This window comes from Stigmatopora argus, chromosome 7 (genome assembly GCF_051989625.1).
Source record: "Stigmatopora argus isolate UIUO_Sarg chromosome 7, RoL_Sarg_1.0, whole genome shotgun sequence".
Taxonomy (NCBI): Eukaryota; Metazoa; Chordata; class Actinopteri; order Syngnathiformes; family Syngnathidae; genus Stigmatopora; species Stigmatopora argus.
The window spans coordinates 8,422,943-8,448,007 of NC_135393.1; the positions used below are offsets into that span (position 1 = coordinate 8,422,943).

General features: G+C 39.2%; 1 long non-coding RNA gene across 1 annotated transcript; it reads right to left on the minus strand.

Annotated features, from left to right (window-relative positions):
* Positions 1-11: 11 nt before the first annotated feature.
* Positions 12-25,052, minus strand: LOC144078043 (uncharacterized). The gene is made up of 4 exons (XR_013301153.1): positions 24,950-25,052; positions 8,146-8,229; positions 2,418-2,484; positions 12-329 (listed from the first exon to the last, which is right to left on the minus strand). It is a non-coding gene; the product is annotated as an uncharacterized LOC144078043 (long non-coding RNA).
* Between the last annotated feature and the right edge of the window lie 13 nt (positions 25,053-25,065).

The window sequence follows — 25,065 nt, forward strand, 5'->3', positions numbered from 1 at the left end:
TACCACCTGACTGGACCCTCCTCCCCATACACTGTTGGCCAATAGTTGCACAGGAAGAGAGCCAGACAATTTTAAATGGGTGTGTTTTTGCCACAGAAATCATTTTCTATTGGCAATGAATGGAACCATTCATAAAAAAAAGCAGGCACACTGTGTTTATTTTATGGGTTAAAAATTAAAATGTAACAGGCCCTTTCAAGTCACATTCCTGCCTTTGTGGCCAGCACTTTGCAAGAGCTGAGTAAATATATTCAGCTGGTTGCATTCAGGAGACCTCCACCTTTGGAAATAGGGGTGGTGTGGGTGGAATTCCCTGTTGATCCACAGAACTGTAGGAAAATGAAAGTTGAATGAAAAACAAAACTCAGGGATGATGTATTTTTAAATGTATTTTTGGACAGTTTATATATAGCATTTACATAGTGGTATTTTTTTGTTTTTCCCCTCACTAGTGACTCAAAAACACAGCTATATTCTTCAATTGTTTTCTTATGGAACCAAAGCTGCAACTGCCAGAGAAATTTCTGCTTAGAATGATATGACAGTACATTTATTTTTTTCATTCATTTTTGGAAGCATTTAAGTATCCTCACTATGGGGGTGCTGGAGCCTATGCTAGCTGGCTTTGGCCAGAGGCGGGGGACACCCTGAATTGGTGGCCAGCCGACTGCAGGGCACAAGGCGACAAACAACCATTCACGCTCACACTCCTAACCTAGGGGCAATTTAGTGTGTCCAATCAGCCCATCATGCATGTTTTTGGAAACAGAACATGCAAACTCCACACAGATGGACTGACCTGGATTTAAACCCAGGACCCCAGAGCTGTGAGGCCAACACGCTAACCAGTCGACCCGCCGAGCCTGCTGGTATGACAGCGTCAAGGGAAAACAGTGTATTTAGGTGATATTAAAAGAGGTAGCAGAGTTCAATTTGGGGGAGAATATAAATAAGGCAATTATTCTAATTTCAGGGTGGTGCCATTTTCTGCAAAACTGCATCCATTGTTACCCAACTATGTGCTGTTTACTTGTACCAAGACAATGCTGATGCAAGACTTCCTTGGAATAGAAGGAATGAAGCAGTGTGGAAGCAAGATTATTGTTTTAAGGGTAGCTATTTGAGCTTTGGCCTCAAATTGGTCAGCTGTCCTCCACTTTTAACCACATGTATGCAGCCACACCTGCTTCCATAACACACAATTTTGTGAAGTTGACAATTTTGGGCACTTGGTAATGAATGACACTAAGTCATTTTCATAAAGCAGATTTTGAAAAATGCCTTTTGTGGAAATTAACCTAGACTTCCCATTACCCTTAGAATTGGCCGTGTTGCGCCATATAACAAAAGTTCATGAACTAGTGCAACTATTCATTTCCATTCAAGAGTTATGTTAGACTTCAAAGGAAAAAAATGGCAGAATTTGGCAACAGTGCAACCAACTGTTGCGTGCATCATCAAAATGTGACATGATTGTGGGTCGGAAATGGGGATGTTTTGTTTTTCTTTCCCAGTATTTTAATTTCATTCGTTCTCTCAGTTTTTATACAGAGGAAAATGCCCATTCCAGACTTTTTTGCGAGTCTCAAATCACTGTTTTCCTGGAAAGCAGTTGCTAGCCACTCAAAGCATTCCATTTGCATGTGCAAATTTAAACAAACTTGACTCGACTCGACGTTTGAGTACTTACTAACGAATCAGCAACACTTTCGGTCACCCTTGACATTTATAGGAAGCATTTCAAAATATCTAGGTCACTGTAGAATTGTCCTCAAAAGACATCAACAAGGCCGACAATAAACCATTAACTGCAACGAAGAGGCAGAATCAGAAGACAATACGGCCGAATCGTTTTTACTGTCGATGAGTGATATATACACAACTTCATAATATGAGTGATTCCAGTCATTCTGATAATGGCAATATGTCCACTGCTACTCTGACGTATAAAGCACAATGGCGCAAAAACAAAAATCCGATAGAGGACACCTAAAGGGAAACGCAAAGATTAGTAGTACAAATGACCTTTAAGTGAACAAACACAAGTGTGCGCCAGCAGCCTTATACAACAAGCTGAAGGATGCCACCCATTGGCTTTCAATCTACTGGCAACACAGGCACCAATAATTCCGCAATTAACGAATCACCTGACAAGAAAAAAAATAGAGTTCAAGAATCAATAGATACTGCCCCATGCTACAAAGCTACCACATTTCAAGATGATCGATTCATGAATGACGGAGAAGTAGGATTTCAAAGTTAGACTCAGCCTGTAAAAATAAATGTGTAAAGAATGTACATTTGCAAATTATGAATTTCTTAGCCCTTTGACAAGAGAGAAAATAATGTTTAAACACAAAAAAAGGACACTTGCTAATAAACTCTGATATTTCGGGACAAACATTACATCATCTTACCGACACTCCTTTGTGCTGGGAGTCGTTTACGGACATCCAGCTAGGATTCGTCCAATACCAAAGAAGGCTGCGAGGAAAAGTAAAACAGAAAACTCAAGGTATGACTCTTACTCATGTTATGTCTTGGAAATCAAGAGACGACTGCAGTCTGGTATTCCCTTTCAAACTGTGAAGAGTCTAAATTATAACTTGCTTCATATCCTTCTGTCACTTACATGTGACATATATGGGTAGCTAAATTAAAAAGGAGAAATGAATATGGAAACAAAATAAACACAGGAAAGTCACACAATTATACTGGCCTGCACCTTTGCAGTGAACGACTATAATCAGAGTTCAGTGAATTATTGTTGGTAATACGCGTTGCAATTTTGACTTTACAATTCACACACATGGCGTGTTTGGATAGGATTAAGATCACAGACATCCTTCATAATTATTACAAATCACCAGAGCTCAGCAAGTAATAATAATCCTATTTAAAAATCAGGGTCATAATAGGATTGAACAGCGGCCTTCAAGAGGCATTTGTTGCATAGACAATCTGCACATGCTGGTTGCCGACTAATGGATTTCTCCGTTTAGCGTCAGTACAGATATCGTCTGCCTTTTGGTTGCTTAGTTTTTGTGAGATCTGGTTTGACTGTAGTATTTAACATTTGATATTTACTTGCCAAAAAACCTGAAGCTGAAATTACTTTGAAGCGATTGACTTTTTAGCAAATGTGCCATGTTCAAGTGTTCTCTGGAACGGGCTGGAATTGTTTCTCCAATCAGTGCTGGCTTATGTAAATGAACTGAGGCGAACATGAGGTATCTGGTTTCATTTCCTCTTTGCCGGGAAAGCACGCCACAATCCAAAATTTGGATAATTCTGAAATCTCTTTTACAGTGTATTATTTAGTAGAAATAGTCATAATAAAATCATAAACTGTACGAAGAAATACAGCTGCTTGTCATCAAGGGTCATTTCTGTTTTTGAGCTCACTTTTGTGTAAAAAGCACTTAGAAAGTGTGTACATGTATATATGCGTATGCATATGCGTATATATACATATGTATATATACATATATATATACATATATGTATGTATATATATGTATATATATTTATATATATATATATGTATATATACACATGTATATATGTATATATATACATATATATATATATATATATATATATATATATATATATATATATATATATATACATATATACATATATACATATATATACATATATATATATATATACACATACATATATATACATATATACACACCCCCACATACACTCATATGCACACACTAAAACAATGACACAATTTTCAGCTTGCCTATTGCTGTTGATCAGACGCCTGCTTGATATGTAAAATAGACTCTACCTTTAACCTCAATTTCATATGAGCATATGATTGACATTTCTTCAAAACTTGTCAAACAATCTAGAGCAGGGGTGTCAAACTCAGGTTGGTTCGCGGGCCGCTTTAACGTCAACTTGATTTCACGTGGGATTTTTTTAAATAAATGGATTAAAAGAACTGGATTAAAATCCCTGACTATTCAGTTTTTTATAGATCTAAAACAATGTTTCTTTTAGCTTTTTTTAAACATATTTTTAGATTTTACAAAAAGGTTTTTGAACTAAAAACACAGAAAAAATTGATTAAAAAATTACAATTATTGATTTAAAAGGGGGAAAATCAGGAAATTTAATATACATCTATACTCTTCATTTTAATTTGATCCTAAAACAGAAAGAAGGCACTCATGATTTACTTTCCCGGGCCACACAAAATGATGCGGCGGGCCAGATTTGGCCCCCGGGCCGCCACTTTGACAGACGTGATCTAGAGAGTATTTCCATGTAGGGTTACATGCAAACCTTTTTCAAGCCTGTCAGATACTTTTGACAAGTTCCAGCTTCATTCACGTGAACATTTCTTAGTTGTACATCTCTTGAAATCTCTTTTACATTAACCATACAGTCTATCTGGCCTAGCATGGCTCTTACAATGCCAGTGCTCATGGGTAATTAGTATTCAAAGCAAGATCTCTTCGGCGCATATTTGTCATTGAGAATAATTACAATATAATTATAATTCAATTACTGCCAAATGAGAAGCTCAGATGGGAACAGAGTTTATGTGTACAATACTGTATACAGTAGGGTGTAAAAGTTTAAGGCACTCTGGTTAAAAAAACCCACAAAAACTACTGTGCATAAAGAATGCATGGAAAAATGGAAATACCCCCCTTGTAGGCATTGAAGGATAGATGATATCTTTTATTTTAAAAAGTTGGGCTTTAACAGAAAACAGTCTGTGAAAAAGTTTGAGTACCCAGCAGATTTAATACTTTGTAATTCCCCTTTTGGCACCTATCACAGCATAAGCGGGTTTTTTGTAGCCAGCTAAGCCAGTTCAATTCTTGTTTTGGGTGTCCTTGTCCTTATAAAAGTCTCTCACTTCTTTGACATTTCTAGGCTGTCTGTCGCGCACTGCTCTTTGAAGGTCTATTCATAGATTTACGATTTTGTTGAGGTCAGGAAATTGTGAAGGCTGTGACAAACCCTTCAATTTACACCTCTTGATGTAATCCGCAGAGGATTTTGAAGCCATATTCTATTTAATTTCAGTTTTTCACAGATTTCCACAAATTATCATACATAATTTGCTTAAATTAGAGAGAGACAGAGAGAGAGAAATGCATGCGACACGATATCCTTTCAATGTTATTTAAATGTGGTGAATTAGAGCACTGTGTGGAAATAAAGTGGTGGTGACAAATTAAAAAATGTCAATACAAATAGTCAAGTACAGTGGTACCTCTACTTACAAATGCTTCAAAATACAAAATATTTAGCTTAAGGAAAGCTTTGAAGCAGCAAAATGGGGGAGTGTTGAGCACGCCCGCCTCACAATTTGGTTTCGACCTTCCTGTATGGAGTTTTCATGGTCTCCCTGGGCTTGCATGGATTTTCTCTGGGTACTCCGGTTTCTTCCCACATCCCAAAAACATGGAGGGTAAGCTGGTTGAGCACACTAAATTGCCCCTAGGTATGTATGAATGTCAAGAGTTGTTCATATCATTGTGTGCTGCAATTGGCTGGCAACCAGTTCAGGGTGCCCCCCACCTGCTGCCCATAGTTGGCTGGGATAGGCTCCAGCACCCCCTGCAACCCTTGGATAAGCAGGACATAAAATGCATGTATGTAAGCATTTATAAGTAGAGGTACCACTGTACATATAGTGTTTTTACACTACTGAAACAAACTCAGCAGAACAAAGAGAAACTAACCAGCGACAGAAAAAAGGTCAAAAAAATCACAACCATGATAGCTCAAATTATCCCATTGTATTATTTTTAAGTATAACGTTATTTATCTTGAACAAAACACTGAAATACTTCACATTTTCTTACATTCCATTCATTTCAACATAAATGTTTTGCCCCGTGAACAAGTGGAGAAGCGCTGCTTAAGTGACTACCGTATTTGCATGACTATAAGGCGCACTTAAGTCTTAAATTTTCTTCAAAATAGACAGGGCGCCTTATAATCCAGTGCGCTTTATATATGGACCAATACTAAAATTGTTATCACGATAAAATGAAATAAATCAGTCAATAGGGTACACCATCCTGTACAGCTCTCACAACTACGGCAAGCAGCCCCCGACTACTATTTTCCCCGTAGAAAAAGTACTGCGCAGTGACTGCTGGCATATATAGTTCTTTTCTCAATACACCCAGTATGACGGCGAACACACTAATTTGGTGCTCGCCGTCATTCCGGCTGGATTTACAAAAGAAATCCTGCCGCTAGATGTTTGGCTGAACGATCTGACTGTTTTGTTGACATTCCCTTTAGCGCAGCACCATCTAATGGGTGCGCCTTAAAATGCGATGCGTCTTTTGTGTGTGTCAAATACAGAAATAGCCCTCGTTACCGACACTGCGGCTTTAAATGCGATGCGCCATATAGTTGTGAAAATACGGTATATGGTAGTTACATCTCATGTTAACACTTAGAAGTCCAGCAGAATATAGGCTGAATTTGAGTGTATTGAGTGGGCCATATACAAAAATATTTTTATAAATATGTGACGGGCTAATAAAAAAATGACCAGTGACCACCAGTTACTACCTTACTGTCTAGAAACGGGGTTCCCAACTCCGTCCGGTCCTTGAGGCCACCTATCCAGACTGATTTCTATATCTTCCTTCTCCAACACACATTGAATCAAATAATCAGGATAAATCTCAGGCTTCTGCACAGCTTGCTGATAAGTTTATCATTTGATTCAGTTGTAGAGGAGGGAGGTAAGGAAAAAAAAAAGACTGGATAGGTGCCCTCAAGTACTGGAGTTGGTGACCCCAGGTCTAGAACCTATCACTTTAGCAATGTGTCTATTTTGCAAAAAGCATATAACTATATATTTTGAAGTGGTATTGAGAAAATTTAGAAAACCTATCTTATTTGACACCAATTGTGAGCAACTTGGTTTGTCTTTAAATGAGTAACCAAAGCTATATTGCTCCTTCCAACCTCTGTCACAAGATGGAGCTCCATCCTAAATGATATTAAAGAAAATGTACTCCCATTCTATTGAGCATGTATTTGGAATTACTGCAGGTTGAACCTTGAACATTTGAAACAGCACCACTGATTTATCTTGTCAATAAACCACTTATGACCATTCTGACTGTCACATTATTGTGAATGCCGTAACAGGTGCTTGGGCACACAACGGGCGTCGAATGGCCTTTCCAGAAAGGGAAAAAGGCACCAGTTAAATAATGGCCAGCCTGTATATTTTGCTCATTTGATTAGTCGGATTAGTATTAGACCAACATTTAAATCCGAGTCCACATCTGGGAATGACTCAAACACAAGTATATGTTCTGGTGTAACAGCAGATGCATAATTTATGTAGAATTCTAGTTGATGTCTTTTTTTTCGGCCAAAAACAATACAATTAGATACTAAATAATTAGAGGAATTTGTGTTGGTGAGAAATAAATGCAGGTACGATTAGCTGCGCATTCACCTGCCTCTAGTAATTAAAATTCATACTGTTACTTTGGTGGTTGAGTACAAAATGCAGGTTCGGTGAGCAAGAATAGTTTGCCATTGCTTTTCTTGCACAAACCACTTTAGTATGCATTTTGACACATATTATTGATCACACCAGTCCTAGCTCAAGGCTAGAATTGGAACCAGTCAATGTTTGACAAAGAAAAACCTCTCCATGGTATTCTCAAAAAGGAATTTTGATTCATTGCGTTCAAAGTAAGTGTGGCGGTATAATGTAGATTTTATGGCCTCTCTGTAAAGTTAAGTGAACTGCTGGGCACTTGCAGATAGTTTACAGAATGTTTGCTCTTGCGAGGTTATTACAGCATCTAAACTCAATTTTGTTTTTCTGATATGCCAGGCAGAATGAAATTCAAAGAACTACATTTAATGAATGAAGACAACTACCGCACTACCCAAACCTAATTTTATCCACTGCCAAAATAATAACTAATAAAAAAAAATATTAATTTGGGTCTTTTTTGTGTGTAAGCACACTAAGCTTTCTGCACAAATTAATAATTTGCATCCCTAGTTAATGCATACTTTTTTTAATCAGCAATAATTTTTCCTTGTTAGCAGCTAATTACAGATGATGCATGCTGATTATTGCTTGGTATGACACAATAAGTCAGATAATTGACCTACTGGCTTCCAGATGAGGACGTAGATGTTCTTTTCCTTTCTGTCAAACTCTTGCATTTGCTTTCCACGCTCAGCTCACGGCAATCTCTGAAAAGCAGGAAACCATTACCTAGCAACACCATTTCAGCATCCATTCTGTTTCTTTTTCCAATTTTCACTCGCTTGCATCCATCATTTCCTTTCCAATCAGCCTCAACATGCTCTTAGTTCGCCCCCAACCCCGTACAATACATAGACAGTGCATTAGACTATAGCGCCATCTTTCCTTCAGTTGTAACTGCAGCAGCAGCAGATCAATCAGTCTGCATTACCAGATAACCCACATCCCTCTTTATCTGCCCTCTTCCACCTCCATGGAAAGAGGGTCTTATGAAGACAAATGATAGAGCGTGGCTTGCTGCACCGGCCTTTTCATCTGCTTCCCTCTCAGCGTGGTGGGAAATTCCTGCTCAATGTCTCCATGTGTTGCCGCTGACAGCTTCATAGCATCATTACTGAAAGAGCGCAGTTGGCCAAGGCGACTGATAGAATTAGGAAGGCTACTGTGAAGCATGACGCTCATCAAATTTTACTCAGTGAGAAAATTAATTACTAGAAATCCAAAGGGGCTCCTCTCCGGCAATCAACATTATTGAATGCTGTTTTTCACGACCTTCCAGTTTACATGAAGTGTCAATCCAGATTTAATTGAAAGCATCTTGTTTTTCTGTATTGCGGAACATGGAGTGGGCAGCCAAACCTGTAGTTTACAGAAATAGATTGGTTTCATTATTAAGTTTTGGCTGTCTGACGTTTTCATTGGAAATATTTAGTAAATCCTGAGTTTAGTCATCAATTTCCACATTACTCAGTATTTAGACCAATATCGGACTCAGAAATATATTTTTAAAAGTCGAATACCCCAAGTCATTTGAAATAGAGAGAAGTTTCTTAAGGTTTGGTTTGAAAAAACAAGTCATTTTTACAGAGCCAATATTACTAGCAACAAGCTAACCATTTTGGGAGCATGGCAATAATGTATTAAAGCACAGAGGGTTGCTCAAGGGGGCAATGTAAAACAAACTGGTGAACAAATTTGAAAACTAAGAACGAAAAGCTAGTAGAAAAGAGTGAAATCTTAACAAAAACTATTTCATGCAAATGTGAGATGAAAAGATGCATTTCCAACTGGATAATTTTTCTTCATAGGATTGGTTAAGCTTTTGCATTTCAGGCAATATAAATGGACAATACTACTACTACTACTACTAATAATAATAACAATAATAATAAAAATAATAATGATAATACATCAACCAGATGATTTTCGTGGCTAATTCATCCAACATTGATGTTAAGCACTCAAACTGGCTTGAAAATAGGCAACCCAAGTGGATAAACTGTCACTCCTGCAGGACAATATCATTTGTCTCTTTTCCATGGATGTGGAAATGCACCCTTTAAATAAAAATTCATAACAACCTCAGCATTTTGTCAATAATAATAATATGACTGGGCCCCCCAATGACAGTGAGCTTCCTTTGGAAATATGGATCCATTTGCATTACAATGAAACCACTGACCTGTTTTAAAACACTGACGATGGACTTCAGTCAAAATTTTTTTTTTTACGAAACTCAACCGAATGCGTTAATTCATTTTTTCACAGCATTCATTTTGAATATGATGATATACAGACGCTCCCCTACTTACGAATATACGACTTACGAACAACGGTACATACAAACATGTCTGTAAATTGCGTTTATGTCGAAAAATGTTCGTAAGTTCGATTTTGTATTTTTTTCCGAGTAGTGCTTCTTTCCGCCGCTAATACCGACGCCTGGCGCTGTGAGGGCTCAGGTCACCCAGCATCTACCTTCTTCTTCGTTGCAATGCAGAAGTGCGTGAACGTATCTCCAGTGCGCAAAGAACCTTTTTCATTTGTATCATTAAATATCTTGTGCATCCATTATTGAATATGGTTGGTAAAAAGCGAAAGGCTTCTATTGAGGGAGTTGCAAGGAAGAGGCAAGCCATTTCATTTGAAACGAGTGGCAATAATAACGAAGCTTGATGCGCGTGAGAGTGGTGAGCGTTTCACGGGCATACAACTTGAATCGTTCGACCGTCAGTACCATTTATAAACAGAAAGATCGAGCAGCAGGACCCAAATATTGAACGTTGCACAAAGTTTGCAAATCAATTGAATGATGCCATACAGTGCTACCGCATCATTTATGATGGAAAAAAAGAAGAAAACTGTGCAATCGTCGTTAGATCGCTTCTTTCGGCCAGTTTCTAATACATAAATCTCCCTCTCGCTCTCTCTATACAGTACTGTACATATTCTCTCCATTTTATTAAATGTTTTTTTCAGTACAAACCAATGCGTGTTACTTATACAAGCCTTAAACATACAAATGCACTTATATAAACCTTCAATATACTTATATAGGCCTTAAACATAAATTATAATACAAAATATAGCACTGAATCAACTTACAAATAAATTCAACTTATGAACAATCGCTCGGAACCTAACTCGTTCGTAAGTAGGGGAGCGTCTGTACTACGTTTTTCAAGAAGTAAAATAACACAAGTGAGCCTCGTTGGCGTTTCTCTTGCTGTTGCTTCTTGCAATAGTGTGTAGTGAAGTCAATTTATTTGTTTGAATAAGTCTCCCGCTGTAAAATTGTTGTTTGTTTAGAGATAGTAAACAATGAAGCTTCTCCTAAAACAAAGCATGTTGTTTATGTATGAGCGTGTGTTGGCGTGTGCTCAGGGCATGAATGTGTATGCATGAATGTTTCAAGAGTGAGTGGGTCCGCTTGCTTTCTCTGGCCTCTGGGCCAGCCAGCTGCATTATTCAAATAGAGATAAGAGCATTCACGCTCTGGATTTCTGTGATACTGCTTAACCTCCAGTGCAGTTACAAACACACATACACACACTCTTTACAGTAGCCATCTGATAATGTGCCGCATAACCTTCACCAGCAAAAGTCAGCTCGCAAAGGCTCGAACTACCCACACAGGTTCCTTTAAGAGAGACTGATGAGGTCAGCGTTCCAATAGAGGAACTATCAACTGCAGTGCCTTCCAATGCACAAACTTCTTTTAAAAAATGTAGCTAAATAACAATTCATCATGTTCAGAACTCTGGAATCTATTCGACTATGTCCCCTGATAAGTCTTGTGGGAGGTACTCTGGGTGGATGGGGTACCTGAACCCCTGATATTTGGGGTCCGGTCCCTTTAAGACCGGCGTCAACGTAGCTAGAAGTAAGAGGGATCTGTTTCCAGTGAGGGTTGGACTCCCCAGATTCTGTACAAAACTTTTATGGACAAAATATCTTTAGGGTGTCCGGTTTGGTGGCCCCAGTATTGCAGCCTTACTTTTTGTTGGCTTCATCATTAGTATTCAATTCTTGCTGGGACGATTCGCAACCGAGTGCGAAACGATTGGGTTGATGAATAGCACTTCCAAAACCGAGACCGTGGGCCGCAGTCGGAAAATGGTGGAATGCCGTCTTCGCGTCAGGGATGAGGTCATTCTCCAAGTTGAAGTAACTCGGGGTCTTGTTCACGAGTGAGGGAAGAATGGAGGGGGAGATCGACAGGCGGATTGCGTGATGCGGACTTTACATCGGGCGTCGTGGTGAAGAAGGACCCAAGTCTAAGATCTCTATTTACCATTCGATCTACGTTCCCACCCTCATCTATGTTCACGAGCTATGGGTTGAGACCGAAAAACAAGATCAAACGGCTGAAATGAATTTCCTACACAGGGTGTCCTGACTCTCCCTTAAAGATAAGGTGAGACGCACAGTCATCTGATAGGTGCTCAGCCTAGAGCCACGTTCCCTCTGCATAGAGAGGAGCCAGATGAGTTGGCTCGGGCAGCCAACTAGGATGGCTCCTGTACGCCTCCCTGGTGAGGACTTCTGGACATGTTCCACTGCAAGGAAGCGGTGGGGCATGCCCAGAAATGTTCCCTATGGCTCCTGGCTGTCCTGAAATGCCTTGGGATACTCCCTGAAGAGCTGGATGAATTGGCTGGGGAGAAGCATGTCTGAGCTTCCCCACTGAAGCTGCAGCCCCCTGGACCTCAGATAAGTGGAAGAAGAGGAGTGAGTGAGTGCTCACTTAAGGGGAAATATTTTTTTTTGGGGGGGGGTGACATCGTTAGGCACTAATCCAAGATGACAAAAAGTTGGATTCTGCATGGAGTGTAATTACAAATCCATACTAAGGTCGAGTAGTGTTTGCTGTGGCCAAGTCTCTCTCGAGGTGCTGGAAGAGCCAAATCTCATTAACAGGAAACCACACACGCACACACATACATAAGCGACAGGACCAAACTCCAAATGGCAAAGCTCATAAGCATCTTAGGAGCCAAATAAAGCCGGTGATTGACCTCCATCTATTGCTACTGATACACAGATAAGAGACTTAAGTCTACATCTTGCAATGAAATTGTGCAAAACAGCCAAGGAGCAATTTAATTTGGAATAAAGCTATAAGCTGTGACCTCTGCACAACTTGCAACTCTGAAAAAAACAAAAAAATCTGAGTGACCTATTTGTAAAGAAAACCTGCTTCTCATTGGAGCAAGTTGTGTGCAAGTTCAATGCAACGGAAGTTTCAATACCAGTTTCGGACAGTCCTGTGTGTAGGTTGCTTGTGTGGGGTTTTTTCCGGGTACTCCGGTTTTCTTCCACATGCCAAAAACATGCAGGGTAAGATGGTAGAACACTCTAAATTACCCCAAGGTATGAGTGTGACCATGAATAGTTGTGTCTCTATGTGCCCTGCGATTGGCTGGCCAAAAATTCAGGTTGTCCCCTGCCTGGTGGCCGTAGTTAACAGGGATAGGCTCCAGCACCCCCCACAACCCTTGTGAGGATAAGTGATAAGGAAAATGAATGAATTAACTAAGTGCCACAACACCTACAGTAAGTACTCTGTGACCTGAAATGGGATTGTATGAGTTAAACTAATGATCATGATCCAAAATGAGTTGATCATTTTTCACATATTCAATCATTTCATTCTGAAGCTGAATAACTTGAACCTTTTGTTAGGTGTCTATAGTAAAATTTCACTGGTACCCAAGCAAAAGGTTGAGAGGGTGCTGGTGCTGGAGACAGCCTAAAGTGGAAATTTTATCTGAGAAATTGAGTGAGAAATTGTTGCTAAGCAGCTGTTGGCAAGAAGTCTTCATCCAACCTGATTCTGCAGCACTAACCTTGATCCCACTCATTTCCCAATATGTGACAGCAGAGATTCCTGATTCCTCCTCTTAAACTTGTGTATAACACCCTCTTCCTCCTCTGGATTAAGCACCTCATCAAACGAAAAGTTATCTATGTGACAGAAATTCTACAAGGTGTCATTTTTATCCTTCGGTGAAAAGTCCAAAACTTGGTTTGATAAAACGTAAGCCCTCTCCAAACAAGTAATTGAATTCCTATGAAAAAATGGTGTAACCAATTCGTCTTTCAATAGCACTGTCCGAGTTTGCACCGCCGAAAGACAAACTGGTTGTAAAGGTTTATAATTATCTGTTCTTCGTACAAGTTGATGGAATACTAATCAAACCACCACAAAGCAGGAATCAATCCCACAGTCAAGCGAGTGAACCACTACACCATCAGGTGTCTTATATAATATATTAATAATAATGTTGGAGTAATTGGAATTCATTTTGAGCACATAAAACATTGAAAATGTTTATCTTATATTGCTCTTATTGTACTTTTGACATGCTTTCAAAAGGAGCAACGATATTTATAACCCAAACAGAAATAATAATGTAGTCCTTTTGAGGAAATTAAAGATAATAAAAGCTAAGAAATGGCTAACGAATATAAGATATGTTTGCTGGTTATAATCCTAGGAAATCCATCATTTATTTATTGTAGAATAACCGATATTCATAAATGTGGTCGATGCAAATTAACATGTTTTTTTAAAGCGGTCTTTTCAATGTTCTTGTCAAGTCTACTTAAAAAACATGCTCTGATAAACAACTTTTAGTACGCAAAGACTGAAGTCAAAGTTTCTGGGGTGATAGTTTATTCCTAAAAGTTTTAAATCCACCTCCTCCATTCCACAAAACGCACTGTCCCAAAAGATTAGGCATAAGCGATACAAAATATTAACGAATGAAAGGATTCACATCGTGCGAGCGTTATCTGGTCTTCCACTCTCCAGGTTTGTCCCACCCTCCTTTTAAGAGACAATCAAGATTCATCCTCGCTTTCCAGTCTTTATGACGTAATTTAAAACAGATGGACTTTTTGAAAATGATATCAGATTTACCCTTCATGTGTCCTTTGTCCCTGGCACACCCCTCTGCCACCCACGGCAACTTGACAGCCTGACCTAAGGTGCTCTATGTTCCACCCTCATCATCTCCTCCGTCTTTCTCTTCAAGGACAAGCACTGCCGTCATTACTAAAAATCAAAGCCCCCACCCAATTAAACTGTCCCCTTGTCCTTTTCCCCCCTGCGTGCACGAGCACACTTAACAATGTCTGCGTGAGACATATAATCAGCCTTAGTTACACTTTGTCAGCTTCTGATAAAGAGCCAGGGATCGCGTAAAACCAATTATTACCCATGGATAATTATATTTATCGGCTTAATTATTGATGAATCTCACTGCAGAGTTACTTTTCAGAAATGGTGGAATTAAACAAGCCGGAGACTTTTACACCAACAGAAAAAGCAATTAGTAGTGTGCTGTGGCTGGCTCCATTATTGCTGATAGATTTCACAAACAGTCACAGAAAGACCTCGCTTATGTCTTCTCCACACACCCCGCCGGTCTTTGTGCCCTCTATTCTCTGGCTGCAATAGCCCAGCTCCTGTTAATCAAGGAATACAGCAGCCTTAACTACGCACACGTACTGCGAAGGGACCGGGGAAAGGGGAAGTAATGATGCTGGCTAAAGCGCTCGATCACGTCACTGTGAAGACGACCTTGACTGGAGTGGACAGGTCAGGCCATTGAAGGCAGAACATGAGAGAGAGAGAGAGAGTGGCGGGGTGTAAGATGGTGTGTTTTTGCTACATACAAGAGATTCAAAGAGCAGGGGAAAAATGGAGAATACTGTAGACTAATTACAAACCTATTTTAGAGTAACTACGCATACTTGAAGTCCAAAGGAAGATATGTTATGAAGCAGAAAGGCTTAATAATAAAAATAGAGGTTACAATGTGAAGAAATGTTGTGTTTTGGGGAGAATATTTGAAAGGCAAGTTTAAAAATAGAAAATGTAGTGAAGACGTCTAGGTTTGAATTTTCAAAGAGAATGCTGACCTTTCCTAGATGTTCGAAAACCAAGTGAGTTATAGGTTACATGGAGACTGAATTGGTCAACATATATTTTAAAGTTATATACATCACAGATTTTTACACACCAACAAAGTATTATCAAAAAAAAAATCTTAACTAGGTCTACAATGTCTTGTGTGTCTTGTGTCTGTCTGTCTTGCTACTGCAACCAAGAAATTTTCCAAATACGGGATGAAATAAAGTTCTAATCTAATCAAGACCCACACAAATCCATAAGTATCAAAATTGTACTAAAACAATCATTTATGCAACGTTGCCATTAGGTTTCTCACAAGAGTGAGGAAGCCAGAAGAGAAAGTCTGACAGTTTATGAAATTAAAACCAGGATTTTTAATGTTGCACTTTTAACAATAATGCCCATGACAAAAAGAACTATGTTTTAGTTTACCTAAAAATGTTAACTAGTCCGCATACTAACCATCTAACATCGCTGTATTTTACTGCAGTTTAACCAAAAAACAACCCAACTCATTGGCCATACGTCATTCATCATTTAGTCAAAGCAGTCTTGAGTAAATTATCAAAACAACAAGAGACTACTTACTGGCTGCTCCACTTCCATATATGTTTTCAATTACTATGGAAATCCCTCATTCTGGCGGGAACAAATAGATGCTTTTATCGGCATTGTTCCGATTTCCTACGCAACGTGCATGAACCAATTTTGAACAAAGTGATTGAATTTCGTGGGAAAAACGACTAAAAACACTGGCTGCCACATTATTAAAACTAACGGGAAGAGGACAGAGTACACAAAGAGTATTTTTTTGTGCTTTTTATTTTATTTTACAAAGAAAAGGACTATGCTTTGTAGCTTAGCCAAGACCCAAATACCGAAATCAGTAGAGTACCCTCCCACGTGATATGGGGCCTTTAAGATGGCAGTGAATGAGATTCCAATTTCTTAACAATAGTATAGCAATTACAAAAATGATACTCATAATGGGTATATACCTCTTTTTGAAAAGAAAAAAAAAACAATTTGTTAAGCTTTAGAGATTTGACTGGAATTTGCACTCTGTAAAATGAAGTAGACCGATCCTAAACATCGTGCTTTACTCAAGATTGTCCAAACGATAACATTATGAGAGTGGCTTGAAAGGAGCGCAACAAATTTGACCCAAGAAAAACAAGATTAGGTCTCCTGCCTCATTCACTGACATCACAGAACATTAAAATGGGTGTTTTTGGGTTACACATGAATTCACATCAATGGCCAGTTTCCCCCAAAATTGTTTGTAAAGTGTTATTTTAACGCTGTATTAAGTAGTGATGTTTGAACTATTATGCCGAATTAGCTCTTTTTCTCTTCCTGTCTACCACTGACGCAACTTTGCAGCAATGCCATGAGATTTAGACTCTTATCCATTCCGGAATATTTTCCCCAGCAAAGTATAATATATTTCTCCCTCTCTTCTAATACAATAAAGTGCAAAGAGCGCTACTGTACAGCGAGACACTCAAAGAAATACACAACCAGCTTTTCTGTTTGAGTTTAATGGCTTGGTATTTACTGTGGTTTTCAAAATGTGTGGTCCAAAGGCTGTGGACATGTTTTATATTTAAGACTGCCCTAACCTGAATGTAAAATAAATAAATGAATAAATAAAAAGCCCCCTCAATCTCCAGCCTTCTGAAATGAAGGTTATCCAAATATCATCTAACAGTGTCTTCAGGTCTGCCGGAAAATAAATGGGGCTCACCTTTACTATTAATTGCACATCAAACAGGTTAGAAACCCTCATTTCCTGTCTTACGATATAGTTCTTTTAATGCTTACATACTGTCGAAGCATGGGTAAATCCAGATAACAGAATCAAAAGCACTATGCAATAAAAGGAGGATGAATTTTGTATGTTTTATCGAAATAGCCAACATCATGTTTTATACTTTATAGTATAAATGTTGTGACCTTGTGATCACAGAAGATCGGAAGTGGGTGAAAAAGATAAGACTTTTAAACTGTATTTATTATAAGGATAACTCAATGGCCACCATTGGCGATGATAGACGTTAATCCATTTTGACTGGGAGAGTTGGCAGTAATCGTTCGATCTATTGCTGTTAATGGCAGTGAAAAATGATCAATGCCTGCCATTCTAGCTCAAATATATTAAATGTCTATCACTTATTAATAGTGAAGAAATGGAGAATGTTTGCAAACAGCATGAATGAAAGTAGAGATGACATTTGTTCAGATTTTGCTTGCCTGGAAGGACTCTGGGGTCTATAAAATACCTTGGGAGTAGGGTAGCTTTCCTTTAATCTTGAGGATAATTGAGTAATATTTCGCTTTCAGTGGGGACACTGGGAGTTTGTAATCATGTAAGCCGATTCAAATATTCAAAGCTAACTTTGATTGTGTTTAGACAATTCTTCATTCATTAAAATTCCGTTAGCTCCTGAGTTCTGTTATGATTCACAGAGGCGGAAGTAAGTTTGGACCCCGAAGCTGAAGACTAAAACCAAGGAGGCATGCTACAATATTTATTGAACCCAAAAAACACAGGCGAACATGAAGAGGAAGTAAAAAAAAAGGATTTGTGGGTAAAGGTCAAAATGGATCTTAAAAAAACCTGAGGGTAAATGAGTGAGGGGCGTAGTGCCGCAAAGAAATGGTACAAGTACAAAACCAAGCAAGCCACAGGGTAGAGGATCAAAACAAGAAGAGCCACATGTAAACAAAAAAGAGAGAGAAAGACAAAACACACATCAAGCGAGGACTAGCCAGTAGCAAAAGCACGAGAATACTAAATGTTCAATAGAGTCCAACAAGTTAATATCTCGCCACCCTTTTCTAGGGACGCCCAACATTATATACTCTGGTCCCTCATGGTTTCCCTTCCCTCGTGTGATCAGTTGTGTATTTTGTAATCAACCTATGTCTGTCTATTTAAACCCTGTGTGTTTGCGTGTCTTTGTTGGATATATACATTTACATACATACACTAAATATATACACATACACATATATATATATAAATACATATACGTACATACACTAAATATCTACACATATATACATATACATACATACACTAAATATATACACTATATATATATATACATACACACATATACATATACATACATACACACATATATAAACTAAATATATACACTATATATATGCATATACATACAATTTATACCTGTCAATCTCTGCCGATAACTGCCCTTATAAATGATTATGATTCCCCTTACAAACCCCCCAAAAACCTTACAAACACCGTACGCACACACACACACACACGCACACACACACAGTATGACTACTTGCTTTTCAGGAGCTGATTATTATGTTGTTTCCTTTTTAACTTTTGGGACTATTTCTTGAATGGTCTTTATGGTTTGGGGCCTCGCTGTCGGCACGTTGCAAATTTGCAATGCAGTCATGTTTGCAACTCAGTAGGGGATCATCTTCTTCCTAACACGACCATGGAGCGCAATAGCGGGTGTCTGCCTGTGTGTGTGTGTGTGTGTGTGTGTGTGTGTGTGTGCGTGTGCGTGCGTGTGAAGTGAAAAGTGTCCAGCAAGCATGGAGGTGCTGACTCAATCAGAGGACTGTCTGGCTGTGGGTCTCACATCCGAATCAGTCGCCGTGGCGATTTGTCACCATGGGGACAGCTTCTCTACTCAGGCTTTCAGTAATAAAATGAATATCTACTTCCACCCTGCTCCTTCTTTTCTTGCTTCCTCTTCCTCTAGGTTTCTATAATAAAACAAATTTCTTCTCCCTCACAAATACACTTGGAGCTCTATGTGGGAGAAGGCTGATCCATTTCTGTTACCCGGGACCCAGTTTGGGTGCCAAAGCTACTACTAATAAAGGCAGGAAGCAACACCTTCTAAGAGCCTCGACTTGGTCCGGCATTGCTCCACAAAGTTGTTTTCTCCAAGAACTTTTGCCTAATGAAGTGGCCAGTTCCCTTTTTTTTTGCTTAATTACTCCGTCTGTATCTGAATCTGTGTGTAGGATGCCAGTGTGAAGTTCAATTTGAACTCATTAGTTTCACTTTCTAAGTTAATGTAACCGAGTTGATCAAGTTCACAACATTAACTCTTAATTCTCTGGATATCAAATTACTTAAAAAAAGAATTTGAGTTATGTTTCCTTAGCATGACTAATAGGAAGGTGTATTTTTTGTCTGCTTTGTTTTGGAGTTGGTGGCAATGTCCAATACTGCAGGCTTCATTTTTACACCCCGGTAGCTGGCCCTTGATAAGAAGGGAGAATTTCAAGCAGGAACTGAATGTGCTATTTAACAGTTTATCAACTCCCCATCAACCAATCAACACAAAGCATGTCTAACGTGCATAAGTCCCTAAAGGCATCCTTTCAAACAGATGCCTTCTTTCAACACGCAACCTATATTTGATGAAATACTCGAGATGATGTTATCATACATTGTGGGTCTTTCTGAAGGACACGCTGGGATTTTGAACATGCAGAGAAAACACCTCCTGAACAAAGTGGTACTTGAGCTGTGGGAGGTGACCTTGAGGCAAGCTCCAATGGTAAGAGGCTAATTTGTTTTGTTTTGTCTGATTCTCCAGGGCTGCTCGCTTTGAATGTTGTTATGTCTGTCTGCAGATATCTTCAGATGACCACTTGACACATAACCGCGCACATATGCTCTGAAACAGCACTTTTGCCGGAACAATTGCAGGCTATCCACGTTCATTACCACTTTGCTTCGCTGCCAAGAGCAGAGGCTCCAAAAGTGCCTTTCCATCATGACTGTGACGTCTCGAACAAAAAACAACATTAGACCGAGACAAAGGGGCTGCTGGCTCTGAAATAAGATATCTCAATACACGTACTGAGACCACAACAGTGTTTTCACATTGTGGTGCTTTGACATTTGCAAAGGTTGTCGAGGGAGTACTGTCATTTAATGATTGACCGAGAGCAAAGCGTTTGCGCTTGCTCACTGGAAACTGGCGCTGAGAGTAATCACTCGTTAGTCATGTAGATCACTGTCAGCCTTCCCAGTTAAAATGGATTCAATGTCAGTGGCAGCCAATGACTCAAGATTGAAGACATGCTCCAGTGCGCAGCGGATACACCACACAAGTCTGACATGTTTAAGCGTTTAGATCAAGATGACAGTGTTTTTTTTTGTCTGGAAAAGACAGTTTGGTACACTCACACTCACACATATGTTCACAGTCTGTGGTTCCCAGGCGAACCCACTGGCAGTGGAAATGTTCTGCCTCGCTAATTAAATTCAGATTTCCATAGGTGGCATGGGGGAGTGACAAAAACAGTGTTCTCGTGGTTGTGTCATCAGTATGCAAAACTCAAACAATGCCAATCAGATGGAAGTTATTTTGCATCTGGATAAGATGCTCATGAAGCGCTCTAATTAACATCGTTGTCAGTGTTGTTGTACATATATTACTGATAAGTATGTCTTTTATTCCCGAGAGCACTTTCTCCCATATATCCTCCACTGTTTTCTCTCTGCATTTGTTTTACAATAAATGTTTGTGCGATGAATTCAACCACCTTTTGTTTACGTTTTTCAAATCAAAATAAAATCCAACATATAAATAAATGCAGACAAAGAGACAGGAAGGCTAAACTAATCCACAAAAAAATAGAATGCCAGGTAGTTGTTTTACAACGTTTAGTGATTGCATCACACTGACAATTCTATCATATGAAAAGATTGATAATATTGCATGTATCAATATTTGTGACGATTCGGTATCCATACCTCAGCATCAATTACAGTAGTGCCTTGAGATATGAGTCACTAAGAAAAAAATACTATTATACTGATATCTCACATCAATACTAGTATTCTATATAAAAATGGAAGTTTTACAGTTGTTGCTTAGACACAATGAAAATATCAACATTGTGAGCAATCATTTTCTCACAGGTTATGGTACTCCAGCAATAAATTATAAAGAGGCAATGACTTCTGTATGCTTCCAATAAAATGATAAAATATAACAAATAAAGCTGTATTTTAGGACAGTGTGAATCAGATCACTTTGAGTTCTACCCATATTGTGAAATACTTTTGGAATCAAATCCTAATAAATCTGTGTGGGAAAAGCTTTGCAGAGTTTTGAAATGAAATAAGCGCTTGGTGCAGCACGACGACTGCGCGATATTTTAAGAGCCATTAAACTCCCTTTTACAATTCATCAGCGTGCCATAAAAAGGCGACAGGGAAAGAAATCGCAAGAATGTCTTATGTCTACATTTGCATCCTCCTACACTGTTTGTAAAGGCAGTATTGCAAGACTGTGCCAAATTTTATATATGCTACCAACTTTTGCAGCACCACTAAGGGAGAAACTACGGTTTAAAAAGGTCTATCTGCTATCTGGGAGGGGCAAATAGTTTGCTACTATCAGTCCAAATAATTAGACATTTAGGGCCATCAATGGTGGGCAAAGAGTTTAACGTGTGCACTATAAGAAAGAAAGAAACAAAGAAAAAACAGATTACAGCAGACTGCCTGCTCCATTTTTGCTTGAATTGCCATCGCGTGTTCTGCTTGGATTATACAAGGTCATTGGAGACACCAGACAGAAAACAAGGGACCCGTGTTAAATGTTAGACTTGAGGCTAGTCATTTCCCCCCCAAAATGTTTGACCAAGAGATTATGAATGTTTATCAAATATAAAACAAAAAGGAAGAAATGTATTCGGAGTGCAGATTCTTAGAAACAGTGATGTGAAATTCAGGGCTGGTGAGGCACTTAAATTCCAGTCAGATTAAAAAATTTACGAGCCAAACAAAATGGACTAGTTATTATCTTCAGTATTGTAGCAGAAAAAACTCACGAACACACAAATATACTGTATTGCCTGACAATGAAAAATAAGGAGTGCACATTAAAAGGTGTCTGCACACATTTTAAAAGGAGGGGGGCTGGCATATAGCTCCCCAAAATTTGGGGACGATGACTCATGCTACAGTTAACAAGTTTCAAGATGATCGATAAACAACTGCAACTGCAATGTTATTATATTAAAAAAAACGATAGAACAACTAGGGTTGTGACTTGGCAGGCCTTCAATCAACAAAATGGTCAGCATGCCAATTTTAATCAGCATAAAAATATAACTGAACATAATTTTTTCCCACTTGTTTCCAAGTGTTATGGGTCAGATGCAGCTAAGTTCAAATATTGAACGAGTCAATTTTTTGGAAGGTCGAAGAATGTTGAAACGTCACTAGGTTGTGCAACGTGTAACCTTGCCTGAATGCACTCTCTTCTCATGCCAATGTGCCGTGGTTATAAAGACTGATGAACCGCACACTGAAGCCATTAAGGGGCCTCCCTAAGGGATCTTTATCAGTTTCTGCAGGCATTACAAAGGTAACGACAGGACGCACATGACAGCTTTGACACAAGAAGGAGAGTTGGAAGCAGTGAGATAAATGCTGAAGGCATTGGAGTGTGAGGAAAAACCACCCCTAACATGGGAGATTGATCATTGATTGGCTTTATTTTTCTTTTTAAATCAGATGGCGTCTTTTATCTCCACAGAGAGTGATTTATTCTGGCTTTTCCTGGGGCTCAGGAGGAGCCAGCCAATTAGCCATGAATTATTAACAAGTACCTCTCTACATCTTTCACTTTGCCCCACTGCTGTCTTCTAATCTTTGCTTACTTCTTCTGACCAGAAACCTAAGCTCAATATTTACTTTCAGTTGATAGCTTCCTCCTGTTTTGTCAGCAACCTAAGCTATATCCACTACCTAAGCTATGCATAGATTCATCATAATAGGCCTGGCCCACTTTCTGATAAAAAAAATCAGTTTTATCCATTTGGATTGTCCTGCTTGAGTTGGCAAGCTTGTTGTCTTTATCAAATGTGATGCACATGCAAGTCCTATTAAAATCTTTATGAACACAATGTCCAAACACACACATCTACAGAGGAAGATGCCCTGGTGAAGGGCAAGGGGCGGATGTCGAATGACATTGTGTATTGTGAGATGAGATAAGTGGAAATCAGCATAAGAATTAAGAAGATACATTCTGGTGCATCATAACTGCATGAACGAGTTTGGCAGGCAAATTGGCACAGAGAGTGGATGAAGCACTAAAACAGTAAAAGAGTATCAAGAAGATGTGAAGTGGAAAGTGGTCTAGCGAGGAAAATTGATGACAAACCTGCACGGTTAAATTCTATCCTCAAGTCATATAACTTTTTGGCTGTTATTGATAGTGGTGGACGTCCAATCCATTTTGACTGGGAGGGCCTGGCAGCGAATGATCGCTGAAAAACATGAGCCTTCACAGCTGCCCCTGTCATTGCAAGGCAACAAACTAAATACTATGAAAAAAAGGCAAACGATCGCTTCCAGCCTTCCCAGTCAAAATAGATTGCTGTCTAACGCTGTTGATAGGAGTGAAACATGAGCATTCTCCTTCAGTCCTCTCAACAAATTTAATTGGACATATCTAACAATGTTGGCGGCCGGGTACAGACTGGTTAGTGCACTGGCCTCACAGTTCTGGGGTCGAGGGTTCGATCCCAGGTCGGTCCTCACTGCGTGGTGTTTGCGTGCTCTCCCCGAAATTGCGTGGGTTTTCTCTGGGTACTCCAGTTTGCTCCCACGTCCCCAAAACATGCTGGGTAGGCTGGTTGAACACCATAAATTGTCCCTAGGTATAATTGGTTGTCTGTCTCCTTGTGCCCTGCGATTGGCTGGCCAATTCAGGGTGTCCCCTGCCTGGTGCCTGTGGTTCGCTAGGATAGGCTCCAGCACCCTCCGCAACTTTTGTGAGGATAAGCAGTTCAGAAAATGAATGAATCTAACACTGTGGAGTCCATGAGAATCTCATCCAATTTCCAGAGCAAAGGCTTTGGTTGGACAGCAGGCTAATTTGTCTTAATCACTTGTAAATGAAATCGTGTAGTCATGTTCGAGAAAGACAGTCCACATCTTCAAGAAAGTAGTTATTTATAGATGAGTTATTGACATTAGATTTGCCTTTCATTATAGTAATTCTTCAGGATGTCAGCCCTTAACAAGCATGTTTCCTGTGTTGTGTATTTAATGTCGTTATTGGCACCCCACTTGTCTTGCTGCGTACATCAATCTGTTCCTGAGCTGAATAATTGTTGTTTAAATAGCATAAACATTGCACACCGGCGTGCTTTTTGTTTGCAATCACCCTGAAGCTGACACACCAGACAAGAGTGATAACAAGCCAATTAGGCTGCAGCACCAATAAACTTGTCAACACAGAGGCTGGGTGGTAACATTTCGCATACCATCCTCTCAAATTGATCATTTCGGGGGGGAAAATAATAAAAAGAATAGTTTATTTTGTCAGGGGCAACTCCATGCTAATATTTTTTACAATGGTTTACCCACGGTTTCAATGAGTTGAGCTGTGACATTTTTGGGAATATGCAGGACAACGTTTTGAGCGAATTTAAAAATTCAACAGAAGAGATGAGAACAAAAGAAAACCCACCTTGTCATTCGCCAGCTTCTTGCATTGAAGTCACTTTGATGAAGACAGCTGCTTAATACCCTCAAATTAAAATCCGATGGTCGTTATAAAAGCATTTCTTTGCTCTCCCTGTCAAA